The sequence below is a fragment of the Pleurodeles waltl genome, unplaced genomic scaffold (genome assembly GCF_031143425.1).
Source record: "Pleurodeles waltl isolate 20211129_DDA unplaced genomic scaffold, aPleWal1.hap1.20221129 scaffold_39, whole genome shotgun sequence".
Lineage (NCBI taxonomy): Eukaryota > Metazoa > Chordata > Amphibia > Caudata > Salamandridae > Pleurodeles > Pleurodeles waltl.
Window position 1 is genome coordinate 1,052,025 of NW_027150097.1, and position 23,038 is coordinate 1,075,062.

Sequence of the window (23,038 nt, forward strand, 5' to 3'; positions counted from 1 at the left end):
AAAACTGGCTGACGTGTACATGCACATGTGTGCATATGTACCACGGTGCTATAGTCTGATGACATATATGTGCCAGTCTGTGGGGTCAAAGGGCAGTCAGAAGTTACTGGGCCACAGTTGTATCACTGAGGACTGTGTACTTCCTGTGCCCTGGGGCATTCGTACTCTGGTCCCTCAAACTAGGGTGGAAGCCCCCCTTTAGTACATGACTCTCAGAATAACAAGTCAGAGAAGACATTAGTGTAACTGGGTACTCACACTTGTGAAAGGCACAAGTGCAAGTAGTGAACTGCAACCTGACCTCACAGCATACACTTTAGACATCCTTTGTAAACACACACACATATTTTCAGTCTAACTTGTTTACATTTTACATCAATAAATATGGTAATATTTGTACTTGAAATGTTTAATTTGCCTACCTTTGGCGCATATTCCTAGTACCTTATATTTTTACTTTTCTCCATTCGGGTGTATACAATTGGTATAATGTCAGAAAGGGAGAAGACGACCGAGAATGCCTAAGAATGTGCGCTTACATGCTTTTAAGAACATATGTCTGGTGTTGTGACAAAACAGCAGTGACCACTTCAGCTCAGCACTTGCTTCTTCCTCTGCTGTCCCAAAATATTGTGGAATTACTAGTCTCTGTGCCTCTGACAAGGCTGCTGACATCCAATTTATGATTTGTAGCCTTGTGGGCTGTGAGTGCTTTGGCTGTGCTGCCCCCTGGCAGTCACTCTGTGAAGATGCAGGTACCTGGGAACAACCCAGACTACTTCTGAGCTGTTTCTTCTCTGTGTGAACCAATCCAGTGTCAGGACTGGAGTCGGTGCTGTTAGTAGATAGAGAAGGAGTATAACTCGAGCCCCAGGAGGGCAGCCTGGAGCCTGAGACAGGTGCAGGGGAGTGTCGTCAAGGAAGCAGCTGGAAGATAACTGGAGAGGGGTCTGTGGGGCCATCAGTCTGGTGAGGAAACCCAGGAGTGTCCTACGGGAGGGGCGTGGCTTTGTCTGGCTCAAGGGGAGGGGTTAGTAATAGTGAATGCAGGGACTGCTGCTGTCCTCCGTGTCCTGGGCTCTCTGTATGTGTAGAAGCTCTAAGGTTGTAAATAATGAGACCTGACAGGTTGTGGCAGAAATGATGACTTCTGGTCATTCCTTCTCTTTTGTCAGAAGTGAGGTGTCTGTTACCCCAATTGATTGTGTACTACTGAAAAGAACAATATAACTCTCAGTGTACGGAATGCAGTGTGACCTTGGGAGACACCTCACATACACTAAGCTGTATAAAAAGTTCTCAGTTCCCATATGGTCTAGTGGTTAGTATTCCTGGTTTTCACCCAGGTGGCCTGGGTTTGACTCCCGGTATGGGAAATCCATATTTTTTTTTTCACTACTCAGACATTTTAATCTTTCTTAGTTTTTTTCTATAAACCTAAATGCACCTAAAGTCATAATAAATGTCACTTGCTTTGTCTTCTGCTTCCATCTAATGCCGTCAGAGGTTTACACCGACCCCCAAATCTACTGCCCTCTCTCCCCAGCCCTTGACATGTACATTAATACTATGAAGGGTTATTCCTTGTTTTTCTTTTATTGCACAACAAAAAGTACAGATTATATAAAGAGACCGGGGCACAGAGAAGAAGGCAGCAATTGACTGTGGTGCCACCATGGGAAATTCGCATTTTATTACCTGCCCCGTCCATACTGTGGGTTCATCATTTGTTTTATGACATGATTCCCCTGCTGTGTTGTTTCTAGTATAAGACTTGAGTACTTTATGTGTTTTATATCATCTGTGATATTGCAGCTGTTGTTTGCAGTGTCCACATTTTGCAACCAGTGTGCTTTGTACCCTCACTGCTACTCTCTCAGAGAGGGTAGGCTGAACACTACCGGTAGTATCAGACACCAGAGATGCCTCCTGTACCTGGAATAAAACTCTGCTTCTTTGTAAGAAAAACAGGGGTGAAGATCTGCTGCATTCACAGTGACCCACTGACCCTTTTACGAAGGTTCCCAGCCGTGCAAAGACTCTTGGTGGTTAGTTAAGGGGCCATGCTAAATGGAGATTTCAAATCATCAGACGAGACGTTTTCTTTGTTTCTGCATCAGCAAAAGTATATTTCTGTTTTTATGTTATTACTTGTGAAATACACATTTTAGTTGTGCTGTTGGATTTGTCATGTTTGATTTACAGTGTGAACAAATTCAAGCGATAGACAGTAGGTGGCAACTGACACTGCTTCAGGACTACTAGGGTTGAGGATCGTGGACGTTGGTTCCATCGTGTAATGATTAGCACTCTGGACTCTGAATCCAGCAATCTGAGTTCCAATATCGGTAGGACCTGGAATGTTTGTAATAATACTTTTGTTTTAATTTATTGCAGGTCTTGAGCAGGAAACTATTTGTATCTCTGACATAACCCGTCTCTTCCTCTTTTCATTCCCCTCGTGGTTTTTGCGGTTTGGGGGCATCTATACATTATTCTATAGGCGTTGCTGGGGACACTTGATGCTACACACAGGTGTTGTCTACGTCCTGTGTCTGTGTGGACACCTCTCTACTCTGGCTACACAACTGTAAGATGCACAGTGTGGACCTGACTCCACTTGGCCTTCACACCGGATAACTTACAAGGAGAGAGAAACTTACGGAAATGTACGGTGTGAAAGAACGACTTTACCAAAGTGTTAATGTATGAAATTACTCTTTGCTTTTTTTTTGTGAGTTGCAAATGGTAACCTTTGACTAAAGCAAGTACCCAAAAATAAACAGTTTTCAGCTGGACTCATAACTTGCATTTGCAGTGGAAGATCTGCCTGGAGCAGTATATGAGTGTGAAAAGGTCTCTAGTTTTGTCTTGAAATACCAGAGACTTCGGCGCTCTCCACCAGTCTCCTTCGACATCACATCCTGATGCTGAACAGTATTAGCACATAAATGAATAAAAAACTGGCTGACGTGTACATGCACATGTGTGCATATGTACCACGGTGCTATAGTCTGATGACATATATGTGCCAGTCTGTGGGGTCAAAGGGCAGTCAGAAGTTACTGGGCCACAGTTGTATCAATGAGGACTGTGTACTTCCTGTGCCCTGGGGCATTCGTACTCTGGTCCCTCAAACTAGGGTGGAAGCCCCCCTTTAGCACATGACTCTCAAAATAACAAGTCAGAGCAGACATTAGTGTAACTGGGTACTCACACTTGTGAAAGGCACAAGTGCAAGTAGTGAACTGCAATCTGACCTCACAGCATACACTTTAGACATCCTTTGTAAACACACACACATATTTTCGGTCTAACTTGTTTACATTTTACATCAATAAATATGGTAATATTTGTACTTCAAATGTTTAATTTGCCTACCTTTGGCGCATATTCCTTGTACCTTATATTTTAACTTTTCTCTATTCGGGTGTATACAATTGGTATAATGTCAGAAAGGGAGAAGACGACCGAGAATGCCTAAGAATGTGTGCTTACATGCTTTTAAGAACATATGTCTGGTGTTGTGACAAAACAGCAGTGACCACTTCAGCTCAGCACTTGCTTCTTCCTCTGCTGTCCCAAAATATTGTGGAATTACTAGTCTCTGTGCCTCTGACAAGGCTGCTGACATCCAATTGATGATTTGTAGCCTTGTGGGCTGTGAGTGCTTTGGCTGTGCTGCCCCCTGGCAGTCACTCTGTGAAGATGCAGGTACCTGGGAACAACCCAGACTACTTCTGAGCTGTTTCTTCTCTGTGTGAACCAATCCAGTGTCAGGACTGGAGTCGGTGCTGTTAGTAGATAGAGAAGGAGTATAACTCGAGCCCCAGGAGGGCAGCCTGGAGCCTGTGACAGGTGCAGGGGAGTGTCGTCAAGGAAGCCGCTGGAAGATAACTGGAGAGGGGTCTGTGGGGCCATCAGTCTGGTGAGAAAACCCAGGAGTGTCCTACGGGAGGGGCGTGGCTTTGTCTGGCTCAAGGGGAGGGGTTAGTAATAGTGAATGCAGGGACTGCTGCTGTCCTCCGTGTCCTGGGCTCTGTGTATGTGTAGAAGCTCTAAGGATGTAAATAATGAGACCTGACAGGTTGTGGCAGAAATGATGACTTCTGGTCATTCCTTCTCTTTTGTCAGAAGTGAGGTGTCTGTTACCCCAATTGATTGTGTACTACTGAGAAGAAGAATATAACTCTCAGTGTACGGAATGCACTGTGACCTTGGGAGACACCTCACATACACTAAGCTGTATAAAAAGTTAACAGTTCCCATATGGTCTAGCGGTTAGGATTCCTGGTTTTCACCCAGGCGGCCCGGGTTCAACTCCAGGTATGGGAAATACATTTTTTTTTTTTTCACTTCTCAGACATTTTAATCTTTCTCAGTTTTTTTCTATAAACCTAAATGCACCTAAAGTCTTAATAAATGTCACTTGCTTTGTCTTCTGCTTCCATCTAATGCCGTCAGAGGTTTACACCGACCCCCAAATCTACAGCCCTCTCTCCCCAGCCCTTGACCTGTACATTAATACTATGAACGGTTATTCCTTGTTTTTCTATTATTGCACAACAAAAAGTACAGATTATATAAAGAGACCGGGGCACAGAGAAGAAGGCAGCAATTGACTGTGGTCCCACCATGGGAAATTCGCATTTTATTACCTGCCCGTCCATACTGTGGGTTCATAATTTGTTTTATGACATGATTCCCCTGCTGTGTTGTTTCTAGTATAAGACTTGAGTACTTTATGTGTTTTATATCATCTGTGATATTACAGCTGTTGTTTGCAGTGTTCACATTTTGCAACCAGTGTGCTTTGTTCCCTCACTGCTGCTCTCTCAGAGAGGGTAGGCTGAACACTACCGGTAGTATCAGACACCAGAGATGCCTCCTGTACCTGGAATAAAACTCTGCTTCTTTGTAAGAAATACAGGGGTGAAGATCTGCTGCATTCACAGTGACCCACTGACCCTTTTACAAAGGTTCCCAGCCGTGCAAAGACTCTTGGTGGTTAGTTAAGGGGCCATGCTAAATGGAGATTTTGAAGCATCAGACGAGACGTTTTCTTTGTTTCTGCATCAGCAAAAGTATATTTCTGTTTTTATGTTATTACTTGTGAAATACACATTTTAGTTGTGCTGTTGGATTTGTCATGTTTGATTTACAGTGTGAACGAATTCAAGCGATAGACAGTGTTTGGCGACTGACACTGCTTCAGGACTCCTAGGGTTGAGGATCGTGGATGTTGGTTCCATCATGTAATGATTAGCACTCTGGACTCTGAATCCATCAATCTGAGTTCCAATATCGGTAGGACCTGGAATGTTTGTAATAATACTTTTGTTTTAATTTATTGCAGGTCTTGAGCAGGAAACCATTTGTATCTCTGACATAACCCGTCTCTTCCTCTTTTCATTCCCCTCGTGGTTTCTGCGGTTTGGGGGCATCTATACATTATTCTATACGCGTTGCTGGGGACACTTGATGCTACACACAGGTGTTGTCTACGTCCTGTGTCTGTGTGGACACCTCTCTACTCTGGCTACACAACTGTAAGATGCACAGTGTGGACCTGACTCCACTTGGCCTTCACACCGGATAACTTAAAATGAGAGAGAAACTTACGGAAATGTACGGTGTGAAAGAACGACTTTACCAAAGTGTTAATGTATGAAATTGCCCTTTGCTTTTTTTTTGTGAGTTGCAAATGGTAACCTTTGACTAAAGCAAGTACCCAAAAATAAACAGTTTTCAGCTGGACTCATATAACTTGCATTTGCAGTGGAAGATCTGCCTGGAGCAGTAAATGAGTGTGGAAAGGTCTCTAGTTTTGTCTTGAAATACCAGAGACTTCGGCGCTCTCCACCAGTCTCCTTCGACATCACATCCTGATGCTGAACAGTATTAGCACATAAATGAATAAAAAACTGGCTGATGTGTACATGCACATGTGTGCATATGTACCACGGTGCTATAGTCTGATGACATATATGTGCCAGTCTGTGGGGTCAAAGGGCAGTCAGAAGTTACTGGGCCACAGTTGTATCAATGAGGACTGTGTACTTCCTGTGCCCTGGGGCATTCGTACTCTGGTCCCTCAAACTAGGGTGGAAGCCCCCCTTTAGCACATGACTCTCAGAATAACAAGTCAGAGCAGACATTAGTGTAACTGGGTACTCACACTTGTGAAAGGCACAAGTGCAAGTAGTGAACTGCAACCTGACCTCACAGCATACACTTTAGACATCCTTTGTAAACACACACACATATTTTCAGTCTAACTTGTTTACATTTTACATCAATAAATATGTTAATATTTGTACTTGAAATGTTTAATTTGCCTACCTTTGGCGCATATTCCTAGTACCTTATATTTTAACTTTTTTCCATTCGGGTGTATACAATTGGTATAATGTCAGAAAGGGAGAAGACGACCGAGAATGTCTAAGAATGTGCACTTACATGCTTTTAAGAACATATGTCTGGTGTTGTGACAAAACAGCAGTGACCACTTCAGCTCAGCACTTGCTTCTTCCTCTGCTGTCCCAAAATATTGTGGAATTACTAGTCTCTGTGCCTCTGACAAGGCTGCTGACATCCAATTGATGATTTGTAGCCTTGTGGGCTGTGAGTGCTTTGGCTGTGCTGCCCCCTGGCAGTCACTCTGTGAAGATGCAGGTACCTGGGAACAACCCAGACTACTTCTGAGCTGTTTCTTCTCTGTGTGAACCAATCCAGTGTCAGGACTGGAGTCGGTGCTGTTAGTAGATAGAGAAGGAGTATAACTCGAGCCCCAGGAGGGCAGCCTGGAGCCTGTGACAGGTGCAGGGGAGTGTCGTCAAGGAAGCAGCTGGAAGATAACTGGAGAGGGGTCTGTGGGGCCATCAGTCTGGTGAGAAAACCCAGGAGTGTCCTACGGGAGGGGCGTGGCTTTGTCTGGCTCAAGGGGAGGGGTTAGTAATAGTGAATGCAGGGACTGCTGCTGTCCTCCGTGTCCTGGGCTCTGTGTATGTGTAAAAGCTCTAAGGTTGTAAATAATGAGACCTGACAGGTTGTGGCAGAAATGATGACTTCTGGTCATTCCTTCTCTTTTGTCAGAAGTGAGGTGTCTGTTACCCCAATTGATTGTGTACTACTGAGAAGAACAATATAACTCTCAGTGTACGGAATGCAGTGTGACCTTGGGAGACACCTCACATACACTAAGCTGTATAAAAAGTTCACAGTTCCCATATGGCCTAGTGGTTAGGATTCCTGGTTTTCACCCAAGCGGCCTGGGTTCGACTCCCGGTATGGGAAATCCATATTTTTTTTTTTCACTACTCAGACATTTTAATCTTTCTCAGTTTTTTTCTATAAACCTAAATGCACCTAAACTCTTAATAAATGTCACTTGCTTTGTCTTCTGCTTCCATCTAATGCCGTCAGAGGTTTACACCGACCCCCAAATCTACTGCCCTCTCTCCCCAGCCCTTGACCTGTACATTAATACTATGAAGCGTTATTCCTTGTTTTTCTTTTATTGCACAACAAAAAGTACAGATTATATAAAGAGACCGGGGCACAGAGAAGAAGGCAGCAATTGACTGTGGTCCCACCATGGGAAATTCGCATTTTATTACCTGCCCCGTCCATACTGTGGGTTCATCATTTGTTTTATGACATGATTCCCCTGCTGTGTTGTTTCTAGTATAAGACTTGAGTACTTTATGTGTTTTATATCATCTGTGATATTGCAGCTGTTGTTTGCAGTGTCCACATTTTGCAACCAGTGTGCTTTGTACCCTCACTGCTGCTCTCTCAGAGAGGGTAGGCTGAACACTACCGGTAGTATCAGACACCAGAGATGCCTCCTGTACCTGGAATAAAACTCTGCTTCTTTGTAAGAAATACAGGGGTGAAGATCTGCTGCATTCACAGTGACCCACTGACCCTTTTACAAAGGTTCCCAGCCGTGCAAAGACTCTTGGTGGTTAGTTAAGGGGCCATGCTAAATGGAGATTTCGAAGCAGCAGACAAGACGTTTTCTTTGTTTCTGCATCAGCAAAAGTATATTTCTGTTTTTATGTTATTACTTGTGAAATACACATTTTAGTTGTGCTGTTGGATTTGTCATGTTTGATTTACAGTGTGAACGAATTCAAGCGATAGACAGTAGGTGGCGACTGACACTGCTTCAGGACTCCTAGGGTTGAGGATCGTGGACGTTGGTTCCATTGTGTAATGATTAGCACTCTGGACTCTGAATCCAGCAATCTGAGTTCCAATATCAGTAGGACCTGGAATGTTTGTAATAATACTTTTGTTTTAATTTATTGCAGGTCTTGAGCAGGAAACCATTTGTATCTCTGACATAACCCGTCTCTTCCTCTTTTCATTCCCCTCGTTGTTTCTGCGGTTTGGGGGCATCTATACATTATTCTATAGGCGTTGCTGGGGACACTTGATGCTACACACAGGTGTTGTCTACGTCCTGTGTCTGTGTGGACACCTCTCTACTCTGGCTACACAACTGTAAGATGCACAGTGTGGACCTGACTCCACTTGGCCTTCACACCGGATAACTTACAAGGAGAGAGAAACTTACGGAAATGTACGGTGTGAAAGAACGACTTTACCAAAGTGTTAATGTATGAAATTGCCCTTTGCTTTTTTTTTGTGAGTTGCAAATGGTAACCTTTGACTAAAGCCAGTACCCAAAAATAAACAGTTTTCAGCTGGACTCATATAACTTGCATTTGCAGTGGAAGATCTGCCTGGAGCAGTATATGAGTGTGGAAAGGTCTCTAGTTTTGTATTGAAATACCAGAGACTTCGGCGCTCTCCACCAGTCTCCTTCGACATCACATCCTGATGCTGAACAGTATTAGCACATAAATGAATAAAAAACTGGCTGACGTGTACATGCACATGTGTGCATATGTAACACAGTGCTATAGTCTGATGACATATATGTGCCAGTCTGTGGGGTCAAAGGGCAGTCAGAAGTTACTGGGCCACAGTTGTATCAATGAGGACTGTGTACTTCCTGTGCCCTGGGGCATTCGTACTCTGGTCCCTCAAACTAGGGTGGAAGCCCCCCTTTAGCACATGACTCTCAGAATAACAAGTCAGAGCAGACATTAGTGTAACTGGGTACTTACACTTGTGAAAGGCACAAGTGCAAGTAGTGAACTGCAACCTGACCTCACAGCATACACTTTAGACATCCTTTGTAAACACACACACATATTTTCAGTCTAACTTGTTTACATTTTACATCAATAAATATGGTAATATTTGTACTTTAAATGTTTAATTTGCCTACCTTTGGCGCATATTCCTAGTACCTTATATTTTAACTTTTCTCCATTCGGGTGTATACGATTGGTATAATGTCAGAAAGGGAGAAGACGACCGAGAATTCCTAAGAATGTGTGCTTACATGCTTTTAAGAACATATGTCTGGTGTTGTGACAAAACAGCAGTGACCACTTCAGCTCAGCACTTGCTTCTTCCTCTGCTGTCCCAAAATATGGTGGAATTACTAGGCTCTGCGCCTCTGACAAGGCTGCTGACATCCAATTGATGATTTGTAGCCTTGTGGGCTGTGAGTGCTTTGGCTGTGCTGCCCCCTGGCAGTCACTCTGTGAAGATGCAGGTACCTGGGAACAACCCAGACTGCTTCTGAGCTGTTTCTTCTCTGTGTGAACCAATCCAGTGTCAGGACTGGAGTCGGTGCTGTTAGTAGATAGAGAAGGAGTATAACTCGAGCCCCAGGAGGGCAGCCTGGAGCCTGTGACAGGTGCAGGGGAGTGTCGTCAAGGAAGCAGCTGGAAGATAACTGGAGAGGGGTCTGTGGGGCCATCAGTCTGGTGAGAAAACCCAGGAGTGTCCTACGGGAGGGGCGTGGCTTTGTCTGGCTCAAGGGGAGGGGTTAGTAATAGTGAATGCAGGGACTGCTGCTGTCCTCCGTGTCCTGGGCTCTGTGTATGTGTAGAAGCTCTAAGGTTGTAAATAATGAGACCTGACAGGTTGTGGCAGAAATGATGACTTCTGGTCATTCCTTCTCTTTTGTCAGAAGTGAAGTGTCTGTTACCCCAATTGATTGTGTACTACTGAGAAGAACAATATAACTCTCAAAGTACGGAATGCAGTGTGACCTTGGGAGACACCTCACATACACTAAGCTGTATAAACAGTTCACAGTTCCCATATGGTCTAGCGATTAGGATTCCTGGTTTTCACCCAGGTGGCCTCGGTTCGACTCCTGGTATGGGAAATCCATATATTTTTTTTTCACTACTCAGACATTTTAATCTTTCTCAGTTTTTTTCTATAAACCTAAATGCACCTAAAGTTTTAATAAATGTCACTTGCTTTGTCTTCTGCTTCCATCTAATGCCGTCAGAGGTTTACACCGACCCCCAAATCTACTGCCCTCTGTCCCCAGCCCTTGACCTGTACATTAATACTATGAAGGGTTATTCCTTGTTTTTCTTTTATTGCACAACAAAAAGTACAGATTATATAAAGAGACCGGGGCACAGAGAAGAAGGCAGCAATTGACTTTAGTCCCACCATGGGAAATTCGCATTTTATTACCTGCCTCGTCCATACTGTGGGTTCATCATTTGTTTTATGACATGATTCCCCTGCTGTGTTGTTTCTAGTATAAGACTTGAGTACTTTATGTGTTTTATATCATCTGTGATATTGCAGCTGTTGTTTGCAGTGTCCACATTTTGCAACCAGTGTGCTTTGTACCCTCACTGCTGCTCTCTCAGAGAGGGTAGGCTGAACACTACCGGTAGTATCAGACACCAGAGATGCCTCCTGTACCTGGAATAAAACTCTGCTTCTTTGTAAGAAATACAGGGGTGAAGATCTGCTGCATTCACAGTGACCCACTGACCCTTTTACAAAGGTTCCCAGCCGTGCAAAGACTCTTGGTGGTTAGTTAAGGGGCCATGCTAAATGGAGATTTCGAAGCATCAGACGAGACGTTTTCTTTGTTTCTGCATCAGCAAAAGTATATTTCTGTTTTTATGTTATTACTTGTGAAATACACATTTTAGTTGTGCTGTTGGATTTGTCATGTTTGATTTACAGTGTGAACGAATTCAAGCGATAGACAGTAGGTGGCGACTGACACTGCTTCAGGACTCCTAGGGTTGAGGATCGGGGACGTTGGTTCCATCGTGTAATGATTAGCACTCTGGACTCTGAATCCAGCAATCTGAGTTCCAATATCGGTAGGACCTGGAATGTTTGTAATAATACTTTTGTTTTAATTTATTGCAGGTCTTGAGCAGGAAACCATTTGTATCTCTGACATAACCCGTCTCTTCCTCTTTTCATTCCCCTCGTGGTTTCTGCGGTTTGGGGGCATCTATACATTATTCTATAGGCGTTGCTGGGGACACTTGATGCTACTCACAGGTGTTGTCTACGTCCTGTGTCTGTGTGGACACCTCTCTACTCTGGCTACACAACTGTAAGATGCACAGTGTGGACCTGACTCCACTTGGCCTTCACACCGGATAACTTACAAGGAGAGAGAAACTTACGGAAATGTACGGTGTGAAAGAACGACTTTACCAAAGTGTTAATGTATGAAATTGCCTTTTGCTTTTTTTTTGTGAGTTGCAAATGGTAACCTTTGACTAAAGCAAGTACCCAAAAATAAACAGTTTTCAGCTGGACTCATATAACTTGCATTTGCAGTGGAAGATCTGCCTGGAGCAGTATATGAGTGTGAAAAGGTCTCTAGTTTTGTCTTGAAATACCAGAGACTTCGGCGCTCTCTAACAGTCCCCTTCGACATCACATCCTGATGCTGAACAGTATTAGTACATAAATGAATAAAAAACTGGCTGACGTGTACATGCACATGTATGCATATGTACCACGGTGCTATAGTCTGATGACATATATGTGCCAGTCTGTGGGGTCAAAGGGCAGTCAGAAGTTACTGGGCCACAGTTGTATGAATGAGGACTGTGTACTTCCTGTGCCCTGGGGCATTCGTACTCTGGTCCCTCAAACTATGGTGGAAGCCCCCCTTTAGTACATGACTCTCAGAATAACAAGTCAGAGAAGACATTAGTGTAACTGGGTACTCACACTTGTGAAAGGCACAAGTGCAAGTAGTGAACTGCAACCTGACCTCACAGCATACACTTTAGACATCCTTTGTAAACACACACACATATTTTCAGTCTAACTTGTTTACATTTTACATCAATAAATATGTTAATATTTGTACTTGAAATGTTTAATTTGCCTACCTTTGGCGCATATTCCTAGTACCTTATATTTTAACTTTTCTCCATTCGTGTGTATACAATTGGTATAATGTCAGAAAGGGAGAAGACGACCGAGAATGCCTAAGAATGTGCGCTTACATGCTTTTATGAACATATGTCTGGTGTTGTGACAAAACAGCAGTGACCACTTCAGCTCAGCACTTGCTTCTTCCTCTGCTGTCCCAAAATATTGTGGAATTACTAGTCTCTGTGCCTCTGACAAGGCTGCTGACATCCAATTGATGATTTGTAGCCTTGTGGGCTGTGAGTGCTTTGGCTGTGCTGCCCCCTGGCAGTCACTCTGTGAAGATGCAGGTACCTGGGAACAACCCAGACTACTTCTGAGCTGTTTCTTCTCTGTGTGAACCAAGCTAGTGTCAGGACTGGAGTCGGTGCTGTTAGTAGATAGAGAAGGAGTATAACTCGAGCCCCAGGAGGGCAGCCTGGAGCCTGTGACAGGTGCAGGGGAGTGTCGTCAAGGAAGCAGCTGGAAGATAACTGGAGAGGGGTCTGTGGGGCCATCAGTCTGGTGAGGAAACCCAGGAGTGTCCTACGGGAGGGGCGTGGCTTTGTCTGGCTCAAGGGGAGGGGTTAGTAATAGTGAATGCAGGGACTGCTGCTGTCCTCCGTGTCCTGGGCTCTGTGTATGTGTAGAAGCTCTAAGGTTGTAAATAATGAGACCTGACAGGTTGTGGCAGAAATGATGACTTCTGGTCATTCCTTCTCTTTTGTCAGAAGTGAGGTGTCTGTTACCCCAATTGATTGTGTACTTCTAAGAAGAGCAATATAACTCTCAGTGTACGGAATGCAGTGTGACCTTGGGTGACACCTCACACACACTAAGCTGTATAAAATGTTCATAGTTCCCATATGGTCTAGCGGTTAGGATTCCTGGTTTTCACCCATGCGGCCCGGGTTCGACTCCCGGTATGGGAAATCCATATTTTTTTTTTTCACTACTCAGACATTTTAATCTTTCTCAGTTTTTTTCTATAAACCTAAATGCACCTAAAGTCTTAATAAATGTCACTTGCTTTGTCTTCTGCTTCCATCTAATGCCGTCAGAGGTTTACACCGACCCCCAAATCTACTGCCCTCTCTCCCCAGCCCTTGACCTGTACATCAATACTATGAAGGGTTATTCCTTGTTTTTCTTTTATTGCACAACAAAAAGTACAGATTATATAAAGAGACCGGGGCACAGAGAAGAAGGCAGCAATTGACTGTGGTCCCACCATGGGAAATTCGCATTTTATTACCTGCCCCGTCCATACTGTGGGTTCATCATTTGTTTTATGACATGATTCCCCTGCTGTGTTGTTTCTAGTATAAGACTTGAGTACTTTATGTGTTTTATATCATCTGTGATATTGCAGCTGTTGTATGCAGTGTCCACATTTTGCAACCAGTGTGCTTTGTACCCTCACTGCTGCTCTCTCAGAGAGGGTAGGCTGAACACTACCGGTAGTATCAGACACCAGAGATGCCTCCTGTACCTGGAATAAAACTCTGCTTCTTTGTAAGAAATACAGGGGTGAAGATCTGCTGCATTCACAGTGACCCACTGACCCTTTTACAAAGGTTCCCAGCCGTGCAAAGACTCTTGGTGGTTAGTTAAGGGGCCATGCTAAATGGAGATTTCGAAGCAGCAGACTAGACGTTTTCTTTCTTTCTGCATCAGCAAAAGTATATTTCTGTTTTTATGTTATTACTTGTGAAATACACATTTTAGTTGTGCTGTTGGATTTGTCATGTTTGATTTACAGTGTGAACGAATTCAAGCAATAGACAGTAGGTGGCGACTGGCACTGCTTCAGGACTCCTAGGGTTGAGGATCGGGGACGTTGGTTCCATCGTGTAATGATTAGCACTCTGGACTCTGAATCCAGCAATCTGAGTTCCAATATCGGTAGGACCTGGAATGTTTGTAATAATACTTTTGTTTTAATTTATTGCAGGTCTTGAGCAGGAAACCATTTGTATCTCTGACATAACCCGTCTCTTCCTCTTTTCATTCCCCTCGTGGTTTCTGCGGTTTGGGGGCATCTATACATTATTCTATAGGCGTTGCTGGGGACACTTGATGCTACTCACAGGTGTTGTCTACGTCCTGTGTCTGTGTGGACACCTCTCTACTCTGGCTACACAACTGTAAGATGCACAGTGTGGACCTGACTCCACTTGGCCTTCACACCGGATAACTTACAAGGAGAGAGAAACTTACGGAAATGTACGGTGTGAAAGAACGACTTTACCAAAGTGTTAATGTATGAAATTGCCTTTTGCTTTTTTTTTGTGAGTTGCAAATGGTAACCTTTGACTAAAGCAAGTACCCAAAAATAAACAGTTTTCAGCTGGACTCATATAACTTGCATTTGCAGTGGAATATCTGCCTGGAGCAGTATATGAGTGTGAAAAGGTCTCTAGTTTTGTCTTGAAATACCAGAGACTTCGGCGCACTCTAACAGTCTCCTTCGACATCACATCCTGATGCTGAACAGTATTAGTACATAAATGAATAAAAAACTGGCTGACGTGTACATGCACATGTATGCATATGTACCACGGTGCTATAGTCTGATGACATATATGTGCCAGTCTGTGGGGTCAAAGGGCAGTCAGAAGTTACTGGGCCACAGTTGTATCAATGAGGACTGTGTACTTCCTGTGCCCTGGGGCATTCGTACTCTGGTCCCTCAAACTATGGTGGAAGCCCCCCTTTAGTACATGACTCTCAGAATAACAAGTCAGAGAAGACATTAGTGTAACTGGGTACTCACACTTGTGAAAGGCACAAGTGCAAGTAGTGAACTGCAACCTGACCTCACAGCATACACTTTAGACATCCTTTGTAAACACACACACATATTTTCAGTCTAACTTGTTTACATTTTACATCAATAAATATGGTAATATTTGTACTTGAAATGTTTAATTTGCCTACCTTTGGCGCATATTCCTAGTACCTTATATTTTAACTTTTCTCCATTCTGGTGTATACAATTGGTATAATGTCAGAAAGGGAGAAGACGACCGAGAATGCCTAAGAATGTGCGCTTACATGCTTTTATGAACATATGTCTGGTGTTGTGACAAAACAGCAGTGACCACTTCAGCTCAGCACTTGCTTCTTCCTCTGCTGTCCCAAAATATTGTGGAATTACTAGTCTCTGTGCCTCTGACAAGGCTGCTGACATCCAATTGATGATTTGTAGCCTTGTGGGCTGTGAGTGCTTTGGCTGTGCTGCCCCCTGGCAGTCACTCTGTGAAGATGCAGGTACCTGGGAACAACCCAGACTACTTCTGAGCTGTTTCTTCTCTGTGTGAACCAATCCAGTGTCAGGACTGGAGTCGGTGCTGTTAGTAGATAGAGAAGGAGTATAACTCGAGCCCCAGGAGGGCAGCCTGGAGCCTGTGACAGGTGCAGGGGAGTGTCGTCAAGGAAGCAGCTGGAAGATAACTGGAGAGGGGTCTGTGGGGCCATCAGTCTGGTGAGGAAACCCAGGAGTGTCCTACGGGAGGGGCGTGGCTTTGTGTGGCTCAAGGGGAGGGGTTAGTAATAGTGAATGCAGGGACTGCTGCTGTCCTCCGTGTCCTGGGCTCTGTGTATGTGTAGAAGCTCTAAGGTTGTAAATAATGAGACCTGACAGGTTGTGGCAGAAATGATGACTTCTGGTCATTCCTTCTCTTTTGTCAGAAGTGAGGTGTCTGTTACCCCAATTGATTGTGTACTACTAAGAAGAACAATATAACTCTCAGTGTACGGAATGCAGTGTGACCTTGGGAGACACCTCACATACACTAAGCTGTATAAAATGTTTACAGTTCCCATATGGTCTAGCGGTTAGGATTCCTGGTTTTCACCCATGCGGCCCGGGTTCGACTCCCGGTATGGGAAATCCATTTTTTTTTTTTTCACTACTCAGACATTTTAATCTTTCTCAGTTTTTTTCTATAAACCTAAATGCACCTAAAGTCTTAATAAATGTCACTTGCTTTGTCTTCTGCTTCCATCTAATGCCGTCAGAGGTTTACACCGACCCCCAAATCTTCTGCCCTCTCTCCCCAGCCCTTGACCTGTACATCAATACTATGAAGGGTTATTTCTTTTTTTTTCTTTTATTGCACAACAAAAAGTACAGATTATATAAAGAGACCGGGGCACAGAGAAGAAGGCAGCAATTGACTGTGGTCCCACCATGGGAAATTCACATTTTATTACCTGCCCCGTCCATACTGTGGGTTCATCATTTGTTTTATGACATGATTCCCCTGCTGTGTTGTTTCTAGTATAAGACTTGAGTACTTTATGTGTTTTATATCATCTGTGATATTGCAGCTGTTGTATGCAGTGTCCACATTTTGCAACCAGTGTGCTTTGTACCCTCACTGCTGCTCTCTCAGAGAGGGTAGGCTGAACACTACCGGTAGTATCAGACACCAGAGATGCCTCCTGTACCTGGAATAAAACTCTGCTTCTTTGTAAGAAATACAGGGGTGAAGATCTGCTGCATTCACAGTGACCCACTGACCCTTTTACAAAGGTTCCCAGCCGTGCAAAGACTCTTGGTGGTTAGTTAAGGGGCCATGCTAAATGGAGATTTCGAAGCATCAGACGAGACGTTTTCTTTGTTTCAGCATCAGCAAAAGTATATTTCTGTTTTTATGTTATTACTTGTGAAATACACATTTTAGTTGTGCTGTTGGATTTGTCATGTTTGATTTACAGTGTGAACGAATTCAACTGATAGACAGTAGGTGGCGACTGACACTGCTTCAGGACTCCTAGGGTTGAGGATCGTGGACGTTGGTTCCATCGTGTAATGATTAGCACTCTGGACTCTGAATCCAGCAATCTGAGTTCCAATATCGGTAGGACCTGGAATGTTTGTAATAATACTTTTGTTTTAATTTATTGCAGGTCTTGAGCAGGAAACCATTTGTATCTCTGACATAACCCGTCTCTTCCTCTTTTCATTCCCCTCGAGGTTTCTGCGGTTTGGGGGCATCTATACATTATTCTATAGGCGTTGCTGGGGACACTTGATGCTACACACAGGTGTTGTCTACGTCCTGTGTCTGTGTGGACACCTCTCTACTCTGGCTACACAACTGTAAGATGCACAGTGTGGACCTGACTCCACTTGGCCTTCACACCGGATAACTTACAAGGAGAGAGAAACTTACGGAAATGTACGGTGTGAAAGAACGACTTTACCAAAGTGTTAATGTATGAAATTGCCCTTTGCTTTTTTTTTGTGAGTTGCAAATGGTAACCTTTGACTAAAGCAAGTACCCAAAAATAAACAGTTTTCAGCTGGACTCATATAACTTGCATTTGCAGTAAAAGATCTGCCTGGAGCAGTATATGAGTGTGGAAAGGTCTCTAGTTTTGTCTTGAAATACCAGAGACTTCGGCGCTCTCCACCAGTCTCCTTCGACATCACATCCTGATGCTGAACAGTATTAGCACATAAATGAATAAAAAACTGGCTGACGTGTACATGCACATGTGTGCATATGTACCACGGTGCTATAGTCTGATGACATATATGTGCCAGTCTGTGGGGTCAAAGGGCAGTCAGAAGTTACTGGGCCACAGTTGTATCAATGAGGACTGTGTACTTCCTGTGCCCTGGGGCATTCGTACTCTGGTCCCTCAAACTAGGGTGGAAGCCCCCCTTTAGTACATGACTCTCAGAATAACAAGTCAGAGAAGACATTAGTGTAACTGGGTACTCACACTTGTGAAAGGCACAAGTGCAAGTAGTGAACTGCAACCTGACCTCACAGCATACACTTTAGACATCCTTTGTAAACACACACACATATTTTCAGTCTAACTTGTTTACATTTTACATCAATAAATATGGTAATATTTGTACTTGAAATGTTTAATTTGCCTACCTTTGGCGCATATTCCTAGTACCTTATATTTTAACTTTTCTCCATTCGGGTGTATACAATTGGTATGATGTCAGAAAGGGAGAAGACGACCGAGAATGCCTAAGAATGTGCGCTTACATGCTCTTATGAACATATGTCTGGTGTTGTGACAAAACAGCAGTGACCACTTCAGCTCAGCACTTGCTTCTTCCTCTGCTGTCCCAAAATATTGTGGAATTACTAGTCTCTGTGCCTCTGACAAGGCTGCTGACATCCAATTGATGATTTGTAGCCTTGTGGGCTGTGAGTGCTTTGGCTGTGCTGCCCCCTGGCAGTCACTCTGTGAAGATGCAGGTACCTGGGAACAACCCAGACTACTTCTGAGCTGTTTCTTCTCTGTGTGAACCAAGCCAGTGTCAGGACTGGAGTTGGTGCTGTTAGTAGATAGAGAAGGAGTATAACTCGAGTCCCAGGAGGGCAGCCTGGAGCCTGTGACAGGTGCAGGGGAGTGTCGTCAAGGAAGCAGCTGGAAGATAACTGGAGAGGGGTCTGTGGGGCCATCAGTCTGGTGAGGAAACCCAGGAGTGTCCTATGGGAGGGGCGTGGCTTTGTCTGGCTCAAGGGGAGGGGTTAGTAATAGTGAATGCAGGGACTGCTGCTGTCCTCCGTGTCCTGGGCTCTGTGTATGTGTAGAAGCTCTAAGGTTGTAAATAATGAGACCTGACAGGTTGTGGCAGAAATGATGACTTCTGGTCATTCCTTCTCTTTTGTCAGAAGTGAGGTGTCTGTTACCCCAATTGATTGTGTACTACTAAGAAGAACAATATAACTCTCAGTGTACGGAATGCAGTGTGACCTTGGGAGACACCTCACATACACTAAGCTGTATAAAATGTTCACAGTTCCCATATGGTCTAGCGGTTAGGATTCCTGGTTTTCACCCATGCGGCCCGGGTTCGACTCCCGGTATGGGAAATCCATATTTTTTTTTTTCACTACTCAGACATTTTAATCTTTCTCAGTTTTTTTCTATAAACCTAAATGCACCTAAAGTCTTAATAAATGTCACTTGCTTTGTCTTCTGCTTCCATCTAATGCCGTCAGAGGTTTACACCGACCCCCAAATCTACTGCCCTCTCTCCCCAGCCCTTGACCTGTACATCAATACTATGAAGGGTTATTTCTTTTTTTCTCTTTTATTGCACAACAAAAAGTACAGATTATATAAAGAGACCGGGGCACAGAGAAGAAGGCAGCAATTGACTGTGGTCCCACCATGGGAAATTCACATTTTATTACCTGCCCCGTCCATACTGTGGGTTCATCATTTGTTTTATGACATGATTCCCCTGCTGTGTTGTTTCTAGTATAAGACTTGAGTACTTTATGTGTTTTATATCATCTGTGATATTGCAGCTGTTGTATGCAGTGTCCACATTTTGCAACCAGTGTGCTTTGTACCCTCACTGCTGCTCTCTCAGAGAGGGTAGGCTGAACACTACCGGTAGTATCAGACACCAGAGATGCCTCCTGTACCTGGAATAAAACTCTGCTTCTTTGTAAGAAATACAGGGGTGAAGATCTGCTGCATTCACAGTGACCCACTGACCCTTTTACAAAGGTTCCCAGCCGTGCAAAGACTCTTGGTGGTTAGTTAAGGGGCCATGCTAAATGGAGATTTCGAAGCATCAGACGAGACGTTTTCTTTGTTTCAGCATCAGCAAAAGTATATTTCTGTTTTTATGTTATTACTTGTGAAATACACATTTTAGTTGTGCTGTTGGATTTGTCATGTTTGATTTACAGTGTGAACGAATTCAAGCGATAGACAGTAGGTGGCGACTGACACTGCTTCAGGACTCCTAGGGTTGAGGATCGGGGACGTTGGTTCCATCGTGTAATGATTAGCACTCTGGACTCTGAATCCAGCAATCTGAGTTCCAATATCGGTAGGACCTGGAATGTTTGTAATAATACTTTTGTTTTAATTTATTGCAGGTCTTGAGCAGGAAACCATTTGTATCTCTGACATAACCCGTCTCTTCCTCTTTTCATTCCCCTCGAGGTTTCTGCGGTTTGGGGGCATCTATACATTATTCTATAGGCGTTGCTGGGGACACTTGATGCTACACACAGGTGTTGTCTACGTCCTGTGTCTGTGTGGACACCTCTCTACTCTGGCTACACAACTGTAAGATGCACAGTGTGGACCTGACTCCACTTGGCCTTCACACCGGATAACTTACAAGGAGAGAGAAACTTACGGAAATGTACGGTGTGAAAGAACGACTTTACCAAAGTGTTAATGTATGAAATTGCCCTTTGCTTTTTTTTTGTGAGTTGCAAATGGTAACCTTTGACTAAAGCAAGTACCCAAAAATAAACAGTTTTCAGCTGGACTCATATAACTTGCATTTGCAGTAAAAGATCTGCCTGGAGCAGTATATGAGTGTGGAAAGGTCTCTAGTTTTGTCTTGAAATACCAGAGACTTCGGCGCTCTCCACCAGTCTCCTTCGACATCACATCCTGATGCTGAACAGTATTAGCACATAAATGAATAAAAAACTGGCTGACGTGTACATGCACATGTGTGCATATGTACCACGGTGCTATAGTCTGATGACATATATGTGCCAGTCTGTGGGGTCAAAGGGCAGTCAGAAGTTACTGGGCCACAGTTGTATCAATGAGGACTGTGTACTTCCTGTGCCCTGGGGCATTCGTACTCTGGTCCCTCAAACTAGGGTGGAAGCCCCCCTTTAGTACATGACTCTCAGAATAACAAGTCAGAGAAGACATTAGTGTAACTGGGTACTCACACTTGTGAAAGGCACAAGTGCAAGTAGTGAACTGCAACCTGACCTCACAGCATACACTTTAGACATCCTTTGTAAACACACACACATATTTTCAGTCTAACTTGTTTACATTTTACATCAATAAATATGGTAATATTTGTACTTGAAATGTTTAATTTGCCTACCTTTGGCGCATATTCCTAGTACCTTATATTTTAACTTTTCTCCATTCGGGTGTATACAATTGGTATGATGTCAGAAAGGGAGAAGACGACCGAGAATGCCTAAGAATGTGCGCTTACATGCTTTTATGAACATATGTCTGGTGTTGTGACAAAACAGCAGTGACCACTTCAGCTCAGCACTTGCTTCTTCCTCTGCTGTCCCAAAATATTGTGGAATTACTAGTCTCTGTGCCTCTGACAAGGCTGCTGACATCCAATTGATGATTTGTAGCCTTGTGGGCTGTGAGTGCTTTGGCTGTGCTGCCCCCTGGCAGTCACTCTGTGAAGATGCAGGTACCTGGGAACAACCCAGACTACTTCTGAGCTGTTTCTTCTCTGTGTGAACCAAGCCAGTGTCAGGACTGGAGTTGGTGCTGTTAGTAGATAGAGAAGGAGTATAACTCGAGCCCCAGGTGGGCAGCCTGGAGCCTGTGACAGGTGCAGGGGAGTGTCGTCAAGGAAGCAGCTGGAAGATAACTGGAGAGGGGTCTGTGGGGCCATCAGTCTGGTGAGGAAACCCAGGAGTGTCCTATGGGAGGGGCGTGGCTTTGTCTGGCTCAAGGGGAGGGGTTAGTAATAGTGAATGCAGGGACTGCTGCTGTCCTCCGTGTCCTGGGCTCTGTGTATGTGTAGAAGCTCTAAGGTTGTAAATAATGAGACCTGACAGGTTGTGGCAGAAATGATGACTTCTGGTCATTCCTTCTCTTTTGTCAGAAGTGAGGTGTCTGTTACCCCAATTGATTGTGTACTACTAAGAAGAACAATATAACTCTCAGTGTACGGAATGCAGTGTGACCTTGGGAGACACCTCACATACACTAAGCTGTATAAAATGTTCACAGTTCCCATATGGTCTAGCGGTTAGGATTCCTGGTTTTCACCCATGCGGCCCGGGTTCGACTCCATATTTTTTTTTTTCACTACTCAGACATTTTAATCTTTCTCAGTTTTTTTCTATAAACCTAAATGCACCTAAAGTCTTAATAAATGTCACTTGCTTTGTCTTCTGCTTCCATCTAATGCCGTCAGAGGTTTACACCGACCCCCAAATCTACTGCCCTCTCTCCCCAGCCCTTGACCTGTACATCAATACTATGAAGGGTTATTCCTTGTTTTTCTTTTATTGCACAACAAAAAGTACAGATTATATAAAGAGACCGGGGCACAGAGAAGAAGGCAGCAATTGACTGTGGTCCCACCAAGGGAAATTCGCATTTTATTACCTGCCCCGTCCATACTGTGGGTTCATCATTTGTTTTATGACATGATTCCCCTGCTGTGTTGTTTCTAGTATAAGACTTGAGTACTTTATGTGTTTTATATCATCTGTGATATTGCAGCTGTTGTATGCAGTGTCCACATTTTGCAACCAGTGTGCTTTGTACCCTCACTGCTGCTCTCTCAGAGAGGGTAGGCTGAACACTACCGGTAGTATCAGACACCAGAGATGCCTCCTGTACCTGGAATAAAACTCTGCTTCTTTGTAAGAAATACAGGGGTGAAGATCTGCTGCATTCACAGTGACCCACTGACCCTTTTACAAAGGTTCCCAGCCGTGCAAAGACTCTTGGTGGTTAGTTAAGGGGCCATGCTAAATGGAGATTTCGAAGCATCAGATGAGACGTTTTCTTTGTTTCTGCATCAGCAAAAGTATATTTCTGTTTTTATGTTATTACTTGTGAAATACACATTTTAGTTGTGCTGTTGGATTTGTCATGTTTGATTTACAGTGTGAACAAATTCAAGCAATAGACAGTAGGTGGCGACTGACACTGCTTCAGGACTCCTAGGGTTGAGGATCGGGGACGTTGGTTCCATCGTGTAATGATTAGCACTCTGGACTCT

The 23,038-nt window shown here is 43.9% G+C and overlaps 6 non-coding genes across 6 annotated transcripts; all 6 read left to right on the plus strand.

The window, feature by feature from the left end:
• Positions 1–1,304: 1,304 nt before the first annotated feature.
• TRNAE-UUC (transfer RNA glutamic acid (anticodon UUC)) lies at positions 1,305–1,376 on the plus strand. The gene has a single exon. It is a non-coding gene; the product is annotated as a tRNA-Glu (tRNA).
• A 2,887-nt stretch (positions 1,377–4,263) lies between these two features.
• TRNAE-UUC (transfer RNA glutamic acid (anticodon UUC)) lies at positions 4,264–4,335 on the plus strand. The gene has a single exon. It is a non-coding gene; the product is annotated as a tRNA-Glu (tRNA).
• A 2,889-nt stretch (positions 4,336–7,224) lies between these two features.
• TRNAE-UUC (transfer RNA glutamic acid (anticodon UUC)) lies at positions 7,225–7,296 on the plus strand. Its single transcript has one exon. It is a non-coding gene; the product is annotated as a tRNA-Glu (tRNA).
• Positions 7,297–13,148: 5,852 nt separating this feature from the next.
• On the plus strand, positions 13,149–13,220 carry TRNAE-UUC (transfer RNA glutamic acid (anticodon UUC)). The gene has a single exon. It is a non-coding gene; the product is annotated as a tRNA-Glu (tRNA).
• Positions 13,221–16,110: 2,890 nt separating this feature from the next.
• On the plus strand, positions 16,111–16,182 carry TRNAE-UUC (transfer RNA glutamic acid (anticodon UUC)). Its single transcript has one exon. It is a non-coding gene; the product is annotated as a tRNA-Glu (tRNA).
• Positions 16,183–19,073: 2,891 nt separating this feature from the next.
• Positions 19,074–19,145, plus strand: TRNAE-UUC (transfer RNA glutamic acid (anticodon UUC)). The gene has a single exon. It is a non-coding gene; the product is annotated as a tRNA-Glu (tRNA).
• The last annotated feature ends 3,893 nt before the right edge of the window (positions 19,146–23,038 follow it).